A 12,040-nucleotide genomic window follows, 5' to 3' on the forward strand; every position below is an offset into this window, starting at 1 on the left:
AAGGCGGCTCCCTCGCCAAGCCAACAGGCCGTGAGACCCGGCGGGGCAACTGGTCTGCTCAGCGCTAATTAAGTTAATCCAGGGGGTTTGTCTGTACTTTGCTGGCCCGTTTCCTCCCGCAGAATCAGCGGGGACACCGGAGAGAAATGCTTTTGGTGAGGGCGGACCTCAGCTGACAAAACGCATTAATGCCACTGCCAGGGATCCAGCCCCCCCTCCGCCAGGAGTAATCAGAAACCAGGCTTGTTTTCTGCAGAGACACAGTGCGTGCACTGGCGTAAACAGATCTACTTTTTGCGGCTTCCCCCCCCCCCACCACCTCCTCCAGCTCCTGCGCCCCCACCCCGACACACACAGCTTTGATATGTATAACATCGTGTCTGTTTATCTGAAATATTTCCACTCAAAAGGGTTGTTTCTCCAACCCCACTGACATGTTGATACAGCTCCTGACGCTGAGCGACTGGGATGGAAATAAAATATAACATAAACACATTTGCATAGAGTTTAGAGACAGCCGGGGTCCAAGGAAGCAGAGGAAATGAGGAGATTGAAATCGGAATTTCTTATCTCCCATCACCCTGCCTGCCTGGTCCCTCCCTTCTCTCTTTCCAGTTCTCTGCCCCTGGAAAGCCTCAGGAATTAAAGGATTGGCCCTGAATTGGAAAACTTCCTTTCTAGCCTCTTCCTCACTGGGGCGTTGCAAGGGCTGTTTCCTCTGGGTTTGGATTTGTCTGTTTTGTTGTTTCTTCGTTCTTTTTTTTTTTATTATTTTGAATTTTATTTTTATAAAGCTGTTCGCAATAATTTGTTCTGCATTTTAGATCTGAGTACGAGAGCCGGGGCAATCTGAATGAAAAGCTGGAGTGTGTTTGAAGGGGTCTCCTGGCTTTGAGACTGGGTCACTAAAATGAGGGTTTTGCACTAAAGCTGACACCCCGGGCGCTGGGGTGACAGAACCGTGGTAGGGGCTTGCCTAGCGCGCAAGAGCCAACCAGGGTTTGATCCCCAACACCCCGCCTGGTGCCTCCAGCCTGTCAGGAGTGATTCTGAGTGTGGAGACAGGAGCAAACTCTGGTTGAGGCCGGAGCGATAGTTCAGCAGAGAGGGCGCTTGGCCAATTGGGGTTCAATCCCCGGCATCCCATCTGGTCCCCCTGTGTACCACCAGGAGTGATTCCTGAGTGTGGAGCCAGGAACAAGCCCTGAGCAGCGCTGCTGTGGCCCCAAACCAAAAAACAAAGGAGTAACCCCAGAGCACTACTGGGTGTGGCCCCCAAAAAACAAAAACAAACCCAAACCCTGACGCCCATTCAGCTCTCCGTCCGTCCCCCAAGGGTCCCTGCCAGCCTCGACCTGTCCCAGACCACAGGACCCTTCCTAACCCTGTCCCCAGGAAGTGGAACTCCGGCAAACTTGTCACTCCTGTCTTTCGGGAACGGGGTTCTGTAGAGGAGACCCAGACACCGTGGCATTGAGGCGAGAGAGCCATTTCCACTCCCCACCCCCAAGTCTCATGCACCCTCAGCTTCCAACCTCACATCCACCCCCGTGGTTCCCAAGACGGCATCCCTGCAGGGGCCAAGCAGCCCGGAAACTGGTTGAAAATGCACAGTCTCAGGCCATGCCTCAGCCTTGGAAATGGGAAGCCAGAGAGGGAGGGGGCTGTGGATCCAGCTTTCAGGGGCGGGGGGTGCCCCGCAGGGCGTTCACAGAAGAACAACAGGCTGAAGATCAGTGCAGTCCCTGCCCCGCCCCAGCCCAGAGAACCCTCATCCAAACCCAGACCACCCTGGGCCCCTGATGGCTGTCAGTGTAGCCGCTCAACACTGACATCAGGGGTCTCAATCAACAACCTAGGGGGTTGGGGCTGGAGCGATAGCACAGCCGGTAGGGCGTTAGCCTTGCACGACGACGACCTGGGTTCGATTCCCAGCATCCCATATGGTCCTCCGGGCACCACCAGGAGTGATTCCTGAGTGCAGAGCCAGGAGTCACCCCTGAGCATCACCAGGTGTGACCCAAAGAGCACAAAAAAATAAATAAATAAATAAATGTGGGAGACTCCAGGAAATGACAACTGCCCGGGCCTCCTCCTAGATGGGTGGGGGGCATTCTTGAAGGCTCTTTAGAGGTTACTGACAGATAGTGGACAGTTAGGTCCACCCACCTGGCCACAGAAGGATCCCAGACCTTCCTGTTTTCCTGACATTCCCAGGCAGCTTGGAAAAAGGGGGGCTTGATTCCCAGGGAGCCGGGGCAGCAAAGCTGAGGTGGTCCCCTCCCTCCATGAGGTGAGTGGAACCCAGCCCTTTCTTCACCGTCCTCAGAGCATCTCAGAACAATGGCAAGCAGACAGTTCAGTCTGGGAGGAATTGTTACCGATCCCTCTATTGGTTTGTTTTGGTGCTCAGGGCTCGATGCTCAGAGGACCCTGCAGTGACAGGAATTGAACCCAGGCCTCCAGCACGCAGACACTCAGCCTTATGAGTGCCCCCCACCCCCCGTGTCCCTCATTCTCCCATTCTCTACAGCGCTCGCTACAGAAACCCCAAGTCTGTATCTTAGTGTGCCTTTGACCTCCAACACCCAGGGTCAAAAAGCCAACGGTCAAATGGGAGCTCAATTTCTAATTTTTTGAGAATCGTCCATACTGTTTTCCAAAAGGGCTGAACCAGTCGGCATTCCCACCAGCAGTGAAAGAGGGTCCCTTTCTTTTCTTTTTTTTTAATTAATTTTTATTAGTGAAACACCATGAGGTAGTAGACTTACAAATCTTTGTGCTTGGGTTTCAATTACACAATGATCAAATACCCATCCCTCCACCAGTGCCCATTTCCCACCACCACGGATCCCAGTATCCCTCCCCCCCCCCCCCCATCCATCCCATCCCACCCTGCCTCTGTGGCAGGGCATTCCCTTTTGTTCTCTATCTCCTTTTGGGTGTTGTGGTCTGCAAAAGAGGCATTGAGTGGCAATCATGTTCGATCCATAGTCTATTTTCAACATGCATCTCCCAGGGGAGGGTCCCTTTCTCGCCACATCTGCGCCAGCACCGGTAGCTTTTGTTCTTGTAGATGTGAGGGATACTGGGATTCATGGTGGTGGGAAATGGGCTCTGGTCGAGGGATGGGTATTTGATCACTGTATAATTGAAACCGAAGCACAAAAATGTGTAAGTATACAACTGTACCTCATGGTGTCTCATTAATAAAAATTTTAAAAAAAAGCCAACGGTGAGAATTACCCCTGCACCCCGAGGCTGGCAGCACCAAGAGTGGGAGCGGTGGGCTTCCCAGGATGTAAACACAGGCTTAGTCCAACAGACACCCCCGCGGCTGCCCCACTCTGCTGCCCAAGCTCTGCCCGTGGCCACGCCGGCGTGCAGGGCCTTTACTGAGTGCCAGTCCCTCCCGTGAGCAGTGATGCGTAGGCAGAGATGAGGGTGGAAGTTGGGTGGCCGAGAGCGGGTATTTCCTCCCAGGCCTTCCCTCCCTTCTCCATTGTTTCTCCTCCTCCTCAAACGGGCAGGATGGCAGCAGAGAGAATCCAGCCTGCTTTCCTCAGGGCCCAAGCACAGAGGCCCTGGCTGATGGCGGTCTTGGAGGGGATCAGGAGGGGGACAGGGGGGTCCCGCACAACCCTTAAAAGGAAGTAGTTGAGCCCCGCCCCTCACTCGCCAGCCTGGGGTGGGGGGAATGGAATCAGGTTCCCAGTCTCCCTGCTGTCCTCAGCATTGTGATTCTCTGCCCCACACAAGCCCTGGGAGCACCTCAGGGGAAGCCATAAACAAGCAGGGGAAAATGGGGTGTTGGTGACATCACAGCACCAGGAGAGCTGCCTGACCCAACTCTCCAGGCCGCCCCTGCAGCTGCATCCAGCGGGAAGCAGATGGCGTGACCCTGAACGTCCTACGCTCAAGCTTCCAGGGGCATATTCACCCCCACAATGAATTCCAGCATCCCCCCCCCCCCCAGCCCAGAGCTGAGCTTTGGAAACACCACAAAGGAAAAGAGAGCATGAGAGGCTAGAGAAACGGGACAGTGGGAGGGGCCAGAGTGATGGGACAGCGGGGAGGGCGTTTGCCTGGCATGCGGCAGACCCGGGTTCGATCTCCGGCATCCCATAGGGGCCCCCGAGCACCATCAGAAATGATTCCTGAGTGCAGAGCCAGGAGGAACCTCTGAGCATTGGCGGGTGTGACCCAAAAGACAAAAAAGAAGGGGCCAAAGTGATAGTACAGCGGGTAAGGCGTTTGCCTTGCACGCAGCCTATCTGGGTTCGATCCCCGGCATCCTATATGGTACCACAAGCACTTCCAGGAGTGATTCCTGAGTGCAGAGCCAGGAGTAACCCCTCAGCATAGCTGGGTATGACCCAACAAGCAATAAATAAATAAATAATAAAAAAAGAATAGTACAGTGGGAGGGCATTTGCCCAGCACACGGCTGACTTGGGTTCAATCCCTGGCATCCTATGTGGTCCCCTGAGCATTTCCAGGTGGAATTCCTGAGCACTGGGCCAGGAGTAACCCCTGAGCATCACCAGGTGTGCCCCCAAAACAAAGAAGAAAAAAGGGAAGGAAGGAAGGAAGGAAGGAAGGAAGGAAGGAAGGAAGGAAGGAAGGAAGGAAGGAGAACATTCAATCCTAGAATTTCATTTTGCCATTCAAAATCCTTGGGTGAGCTTCTGGCTTGGTCTCTTCCAGCTGTGTGATTTCAGGCAAGCAGTCCCACCTCTCTGTGCCTTTGTTTTCTTCACTGTGATGGGAAGAGGATCACCAGAACCAAACTCAGGTTACGGTCATATGCAGACTTCCCTAGCACCCTCAACTCTGTGTGTATCGCTTGTGGACAGTCTGTCAGTTCCTCATCAAGCCAAAGAGAGAATCATTCTAGGACTCAGGAATTTCACTAGGTTAAGTCCCCAAAGTGAGGAAAAGCTCAGGCCATGCATTGGTCCAAAGCAGCCCGACCCAGCGGCATTCTGCAATGCTCTCCATGGGCAAGTGCATCCAACACACAGTGGAACATTATTCATCCATTTCAAAGGAAGGAGGGCCAGGCTCCAGCCCGCACGAGCTGCATGGACCCGGGGCTGAGGGAAAGCAGCAGAGAGGGAAGTCCTGTGTGTGTCGCTTCACTGTCGGGGCTGGAGCAGGCTCTGCTCTGCAGACAGGAAGCCCGGCGGCAGATGACTTACTGGGCACGGAATGTTCTCCAGGGAGAATGTAAACGTTTGGACTTAGAGAGAGGTGGTCGCTGCATACGCAGCCTGAACGACTTGGGCCAACGGCCGTGGAATGGGACACTGCTTAAAGAGCTGGTTTTGGACCCGTGAGCTACTTCATGCTTTCTGGCATGCAGGAGCCCTGGGTTCGGTCCCCAACACCATGTGCTTTCCCAAGCATGAGCAGGTGTGACCCCTGAACACTGAGTTGGGAGGAGCCCCCAAGCACTGCCAGGGAGCACTACCCAGGAGAATATAAAATAGAATCGATGATTTGGCGTGTGTGTCATACACCACAGCCAGGGTGGGAGAACATCTCCTCTGAGACTCAGGTTCAGACCCTTCCCCTGCATCCACCACAACACCCCCTCGTCTGTACGCTCAGCCACTGGAGCTTGGACAGCTGAGACCACTCAGGGTCAGGTTGGCTGTGGAGTCGAAGCAACATTATCCCCAGGAACTGAATCATTGAGGTGCTCGGACACTTGCCAGGGGCTATAGAGCAGGTTGGCGTGGGTTGGGGTGAGGGGACGGGTGCATTGGAGCCATGGAGAGAAGATTCCAGAGCTCAGGTTCTCACCCCTGGCTTGTCATCTCTCCCAGCTTCCCACATTTTCCTGATTGTCCCTTTGTCCAAGATGTCACTTTGGTTCTTCAGCCTCGGCACACCGTTGACATGTGTGAAAACGCCAGGCTGTGGGGTCTGTCCCTTTATCACAGGAGGTCTGACCTCATCCCCAGCCTTTCCCCATTAGACATTAAGAGTTGCAACTACCTAAAATGTGTCCAGACACATCCAAGCATTCTTGAAGGGGAAATCCCACCAGGTTGAGAACCCAAACCCAACACGACTGCTTACCTATTGGGGCAAACACAGCCACAGCCCCCCAGGGATGCATTTGCTCCCTTGTCTTTTCCTTTCCCCTGGCATTGATGGAGACCCAAGTGACAGCTGACAGCCAATGAGCCGTGACTCAGGGCTTTGGTTCTGGACTGAGGTGCCAAAGGTCCATCCAAGAGTGCCCAGTCTCTTTTTTCCTACCACTGAGACCAAGAAAGTCAACTGTCCAAATGCGAATCTACAAGATGTATGTATATGTATATGTATATGTATATGTATATGTATATGTATATGTATATGTATATGTATATACACAGATAATTTGGTTGGGGGGGGGGTTGTGCCGCCGGCCTGGCCAAGCCGGGTTCAATTCTTCCACCCCTCTCGGAGAGTCCAGCATGCTACCGAGAGTTTCTTGCCTGCATAGCAAAACCTAACAAGCTACCCATGACGTATTTGATATGCCAAACACAGTAACAGCAAGTCTCACAATGGAGATGTTACTGGGCCCGCTTGAGCACAATCAATGAACAACAGGACAGTGCTACAGTGCTACAGTGTTTTGTTTTGGGGCCACACTCAGCTATGCTCAGGATTTAACTTCTGACTCTGTGTTCAAGAATTACTCCTGGTGGTACTCAGGGGGCCATATGGGATGCTTGGATTGAACCTGGGTTTGCTGTGTGCAGAACAAGTATACAATATCTTCAGCTCCTGATTTCATTTCTTTTTCTTCTTTTTTTTTTCCCTATGGTGGCAAGTTTTTGTAGTCTTAGATAATAACCTGGAAATTTGAAAACATTCATTCAACAGATACTTAATAAGTGTTACTTAAAAGTACTGTGTTAGGTATTGTGGTAAAAAGATTCAGTTCTTGTCTTTAGAATTTAAGGCCTGGTATATAAGAAAAGGTAATAAACGAATCCTGCAGACGATTGAGAGTTCCTACAAGTGGTAGAATTTGTCTCTTATCACCTACAAGATCCTGAGTTCTATCCCAGCACCGCCAAGCCCCCAGCAGCCCTGATGGCCCCAAAGCACCACTGCTTAGTTCACATGTGATTATCAGTGGGACTGACCGCTGGAAAACAACAGTAAGACTACAAACTGCAAAGCTATGTATGTTTTAATTTATACATTGAAATAATTTCTCTTTTGTTTATTTACTTATTTATTTTGGTTGTGGCCTACACCTGGGAATGATCGGGGTTACTCCTGGTTCTGCACGTCAAAATTACTTCCGGCGGTGCTCGGAGAACCATATGGGGTGCTGGGGATTGAACCTGTGTTGACTGTGTACAAGGCAAGCAAGTGCTGGATGATCACTTCAGCCCTTAGTTTAAAAACAAAAATAGTCTTTCAAAGATTTGGTAGATGTTTATAAACCAGGTTCTAGATTCTACTCCCAGCATGGCCTGAAACACACACACACACACACACACACACACACACACACACTCACTCACCATGAAAACAAAAGATTTGATCGAACTTTAAATAACATCTATTCTGGTATTTATTTTAACATTAAATTATTTCATTTGCCTATGAAAATAACAGCCCTTACATCTCTTAATTTGTCAACGTTCTTTGAAGTTGACATTTTTATATCAACTTGTTCCCTGAGACTGCATAGCGTTCCCTTGTGGGCATGAGTTCTCAAGCTTGATGAGCAAGTCTCTGTTACGTCTTTGTTTCTACAGGAAAAATTCAGATTTCACATGACTGGTGGAACAAGGTAATCCAATTGAATATGAAAGTACTAGAAGAGAGATTATATTTATTTCTCTTGGGTTGGAATGATAGCCTTTAGTATGATAGTGTTTTTGTGTGTTTTCAAAATTGCCAGGTATTGTGTTAGGGCGTTTGCCTTGCATGCAGCCAACATGGCCGACCCAAGTTCGATTCCTCCATCCCTCTCGGAGAGCCCGGCAAGCTACCGAGAGTAACTCGCCCGCACGCCATGGCAAAGCCTGGCAAGCTACCTGTGACGTGTTCGATATGCCAAACACTGTAACAAGAAGTCTCAAAATGGAGACGTTACTGGGCCCTCTCAGGCAAATCAATGAACAACAGGAGGACAGTGACAGTGACAGTAAGAGTGTTAGCTACCCAGCTGACCCAGGTTCGATTCCTCTGCCCCTCTCAGAGAGACTTGCAAGCTACTGAGAGTATCTCACCCGCACGGCAAAGCCTGGCAAGCTACCCGTGATGTATTTGATATGCCAAACACAGTAACAAGAGTCACAGTGGAGAAGTTACTGTGCCTGCTCGAGCAAATCGATGAACAACGGAAGGACAGTGACAGTTACAAGATGGCAGCACTTCCCCAAGTAAGCAAGGAAATCGATGTTTGTATGGCAAGTCTACAAGATGGCGGTCCTTTCACGGGGCAGGGTCCCTGAGTAACTGTGAGGTACAGAGCTTCACCCTCCTGTGATGGGCATGCAAGACTGTCAAGAAGCTCCCCGGGTTAAGATCTTGTCATTGTCTTTGAGAGGAAGACAACAGACAATGTTTGCAGATGGGGGGTGAAACCCAGGTCTCACACATGCCAAGTCCGTGCTCCGCCATGATACCATCTCCCCAGCTCAACTGCTAAGATTTAAAGGTCAGTTATCCCCTTGTAACCTCAACTGTCCTGATGGATCTGTATCCTTCAGAAGATTCTCCTTTGTCCTTCAAACCCTAACCCAGAAGCCATATGCCTAGAGAAATGCTGTGGGTTTTAACCATCTAGAGGAAACAACTGTCCTCTACTCTGTGTCCTAGATCTTCAAGTCGTTCTCACTGTTACTTCCACCCTGAGCTAGGTCCTACTTTCAGGAGTTTGAATCTGTCTACACCCTCATCACCAATAAGCGGGTGTTGCCATCCTTGTGGAAAGATGAAGTCACCCCACTTCTCCTGCCCCCACCTCCTCAGAATGGGAAGAGACCTTCAACCTCTGCTGGTGAGCCTCCTCTTTTCTTCCAGAAATACTTCTCCCAAGCACTGTGAGAAGAAGGTGCCTGAGCGAAAAAACACCTCATGGAGGGAGGGCTGGAACGGCTAGGGCTAGCCGTTGGAGCCGAATGTGAGAAAACAACTCTTCAAAGAAAGATGGAGCAGATGTGCAGAGAGAAATAGAGATGAGAGACCAGATGGCCTGGAGAGAGAGACAGACAGACACAGAGAGACAGAGACAGAGACTGAGAGTCCTCGCTAACCCAGCCTTCTGGCGCCCCTGTTTGACTCCTTCCCGCAATGGCCTCATCTTGCTACCAACCCCTCAGCCTCTCGGCAGCTTTGTGGCTGGCAAACCAGAATCCTTGATTAAGACATAATGGTTGTTTCTGGAACAAGTTGCAATAGCTTCTCTTTATATCTGCCCAGGAATCTTCTCTATCCTGTTTCTTCTGGCCCCTCACACCTATTAAACACCCTGCCAAGGCTGGTTGACCAGAAGGCCCCTCTGTGAAAGTAATTACACAAAGGAGGATATTCAGCTGGAGTGACAGGTCAGCGGGAAGGGCATGTGCCTTACATGTAGCCATCCCAAGTTCAATCCCCAGCATCCCATATGTTCCCCCAAACTTGACCATGAATAATTCCTGAACACAGAGCCAGTAGTAACCCCTGAGCATCACTGGGTTTGACCCCACCACCACCAAAAAAGAGAGCACATTTGGCCAAAATGGGGCCCATGAGAGCCCTTCCCTGAGACCCCTATATTGAAGTCACTAAGAAAATTCTTTCTCCTTCCAGGGAACTGTGGGAATAAGTTGATTTCCATGACTCCACACATGGGCGGGATCTTCTGTGGGAGCCTGTGGGCGACACAGGCCTAGCTCAGTGGGAGAAAGAATGGGAAGGGGGCCAGTGAGACCCATTTCAGACCTGGGCACAATTCTACCTGTGCGTTACAGACAGACTCTGCTTACCTCTTGAGATCCATGAACAAGTGTGACCATTGGGGGCACTGGAGTTGGCTGTCTCTCCTTCAGTGTTCTCCATGACCCTGTCCACACTCCACTCTCCAAAGGACTGCAAGAGCACTGAAGGCAGGAGGGGCATCCTGTCCACTGTCCATCCCCAGGGGACTAGCACAGAGGAAGGTACTAATCAGTGTTAGGGGTCTGTGGAGTCATGGGACCCTCAAGTGTCTGTGGAGATTGTGTGTTACCCCCATCGTTGCCATAAGAGCAGCTTCTTTGACCCAATAATGGAAGGTGGAAAAATCAGGATTTCAGAGCATTCCCTGAGTCAGGCAGATAAGCATAACCCACCACCTCCTCGTGGTTTATGAAACTTCTCTGGGCCTTGATTTCCTCACCTGGAAAATGGAGATCTCAGCAGAACCGACCACATCAAACAGCTCTGAAGATAAATTTAGATCTTGCGTGCAAAGTGCTCTGGATAATCCCATCTGCTCAAGGAAGATTAAATTGTATGAGTGGTGATAGTATCACTATGTGATTTTTTTAATCCTTTTTAAAAATAATCTATTCCTGGGTACAGAGCAATAGAGTAGCGGGAGGGCATTTGCCTTACACACAGCTGACCAGGGTTCAATTTCCAGAACCTCAAAGGGTCTCCCCCGAGCACTGCCAGGAGTGATTCCTGAGTACAGAACCAGATGAGAACCAGGAGAACGTGAAGTCACAGGTGAAAGGCAATATTCAAAGTTCCATTTTGTTGGTGGCTGGTTTGGCTTTGAGGTTCCACCTAGCTGTGCTCAGGACTCTTGCTCCTGGCCTTGAGCTCAGGGACCACTCCTGACAGTCTTGGGCAACCCAACTGGGTTCCAGGGATCAAACCCAGGTCCGCCACAGAGACTCCAAGAGGTAGTCGTGCACCTTGCCCAAAGCCCTGGGACCCACACACGCCAACAAGGCAGATCCCCACACACCCATCATCAGAGGAAGCCACTACGCATAGAGTTCTCTGCACACAGCGTGACAGCTACAATGGTCAGCACCACCAGGGACACACAGACACCCGTTCCCTGTGGATGTATCACGAAGACATTCAATAAAAGAAGCCAGTTACAGGGAACAAATCCGACCTGATTCTACTCCTAAGAGAAAGTAGGATTGGGGGCTGCAGCAGTAGCACAGCTGGTAGAAAAACCCTTACCTCGCGCGCAGCTGACCTGGATTCAATCCCCAGCATCCCATATGGTCCCCCAAGCCCCACCATGAGTGATGCCTGAGTGCAGAGCCAGGAGCAAGGCTGAGCATCTCTGGGTATGACCCAATAAACAAAGATGGGCGAGGGGCGGGGGGTGAGAGAAGGGAAGGAGGGGACAGGGGGGGAAAGGAAGGGAGAAGAGAGATAGAGAGAGGGAGAGAGAGAGAGAGAGAGAGAGAGAGAGAGAAGGAGGAATGAAGGGAGGGAGAGAAGGAGTGGGTGAGTAGGTGGAGAGAAGGCTGGGCTAGTCAATTTCCAGAGACAACCAAGAATCACCAGAAAAAAGTGCTGGTGACGATGGAGGGGCTGGAGTCCTGTGCACCATGCATGCACTTCTTGCCTCAAAAATATCACCAAGGGTCTGGAGCGATAGCACAGTGGGTAAGGCGTTTGCCTTGCATGCAGCCGACCCAGGTTCGAGTCCCAGCCTCCCATGTGGTCCCCTAAGCACCGCCAGGAGTAATTCCTCAGTGCAGAGCCAGGAGTAACCCCTGTGCATTGCCGGGTGTGACCCCCCCCCAAAAAAAAAATCACCAAAAAAAACCAATTAAACTATAAAACTTTATGGATGATAACTTTTTTTCTACATCTGTTGGGGGTTACTCCTGACTCTGCATTCAGGGAGTGAGTCCTCCTGGCATAGCTCAGGGGACTGTTATGCACTGTCAGTGATCAAACTGAGTTTGGCGACAGGCAAGGCCAGTGCTGTAACGCCCACACTCTCTCCAGCTCCTGTGGAAGGTATCTCTGACCACAATTCAAAAATAAAAAAGTGAAAAAGAGTGAGAGGGCTGGCTTA

Source organism: Sorex fumeus, unplaced genomic scaffold, assembly GCF_029834395.1.
Source record: "Sorex fumeus unplaced genomic scaffold, SorFum_2.1 ptg000251l, whole genome shotgun sequence".
Lineage (NCBI taxonomy): Eukaryota > Metazoa > Chordata > Mammalia > Eulipotyphla > Soricidae > Sorex > Sorex fumeus.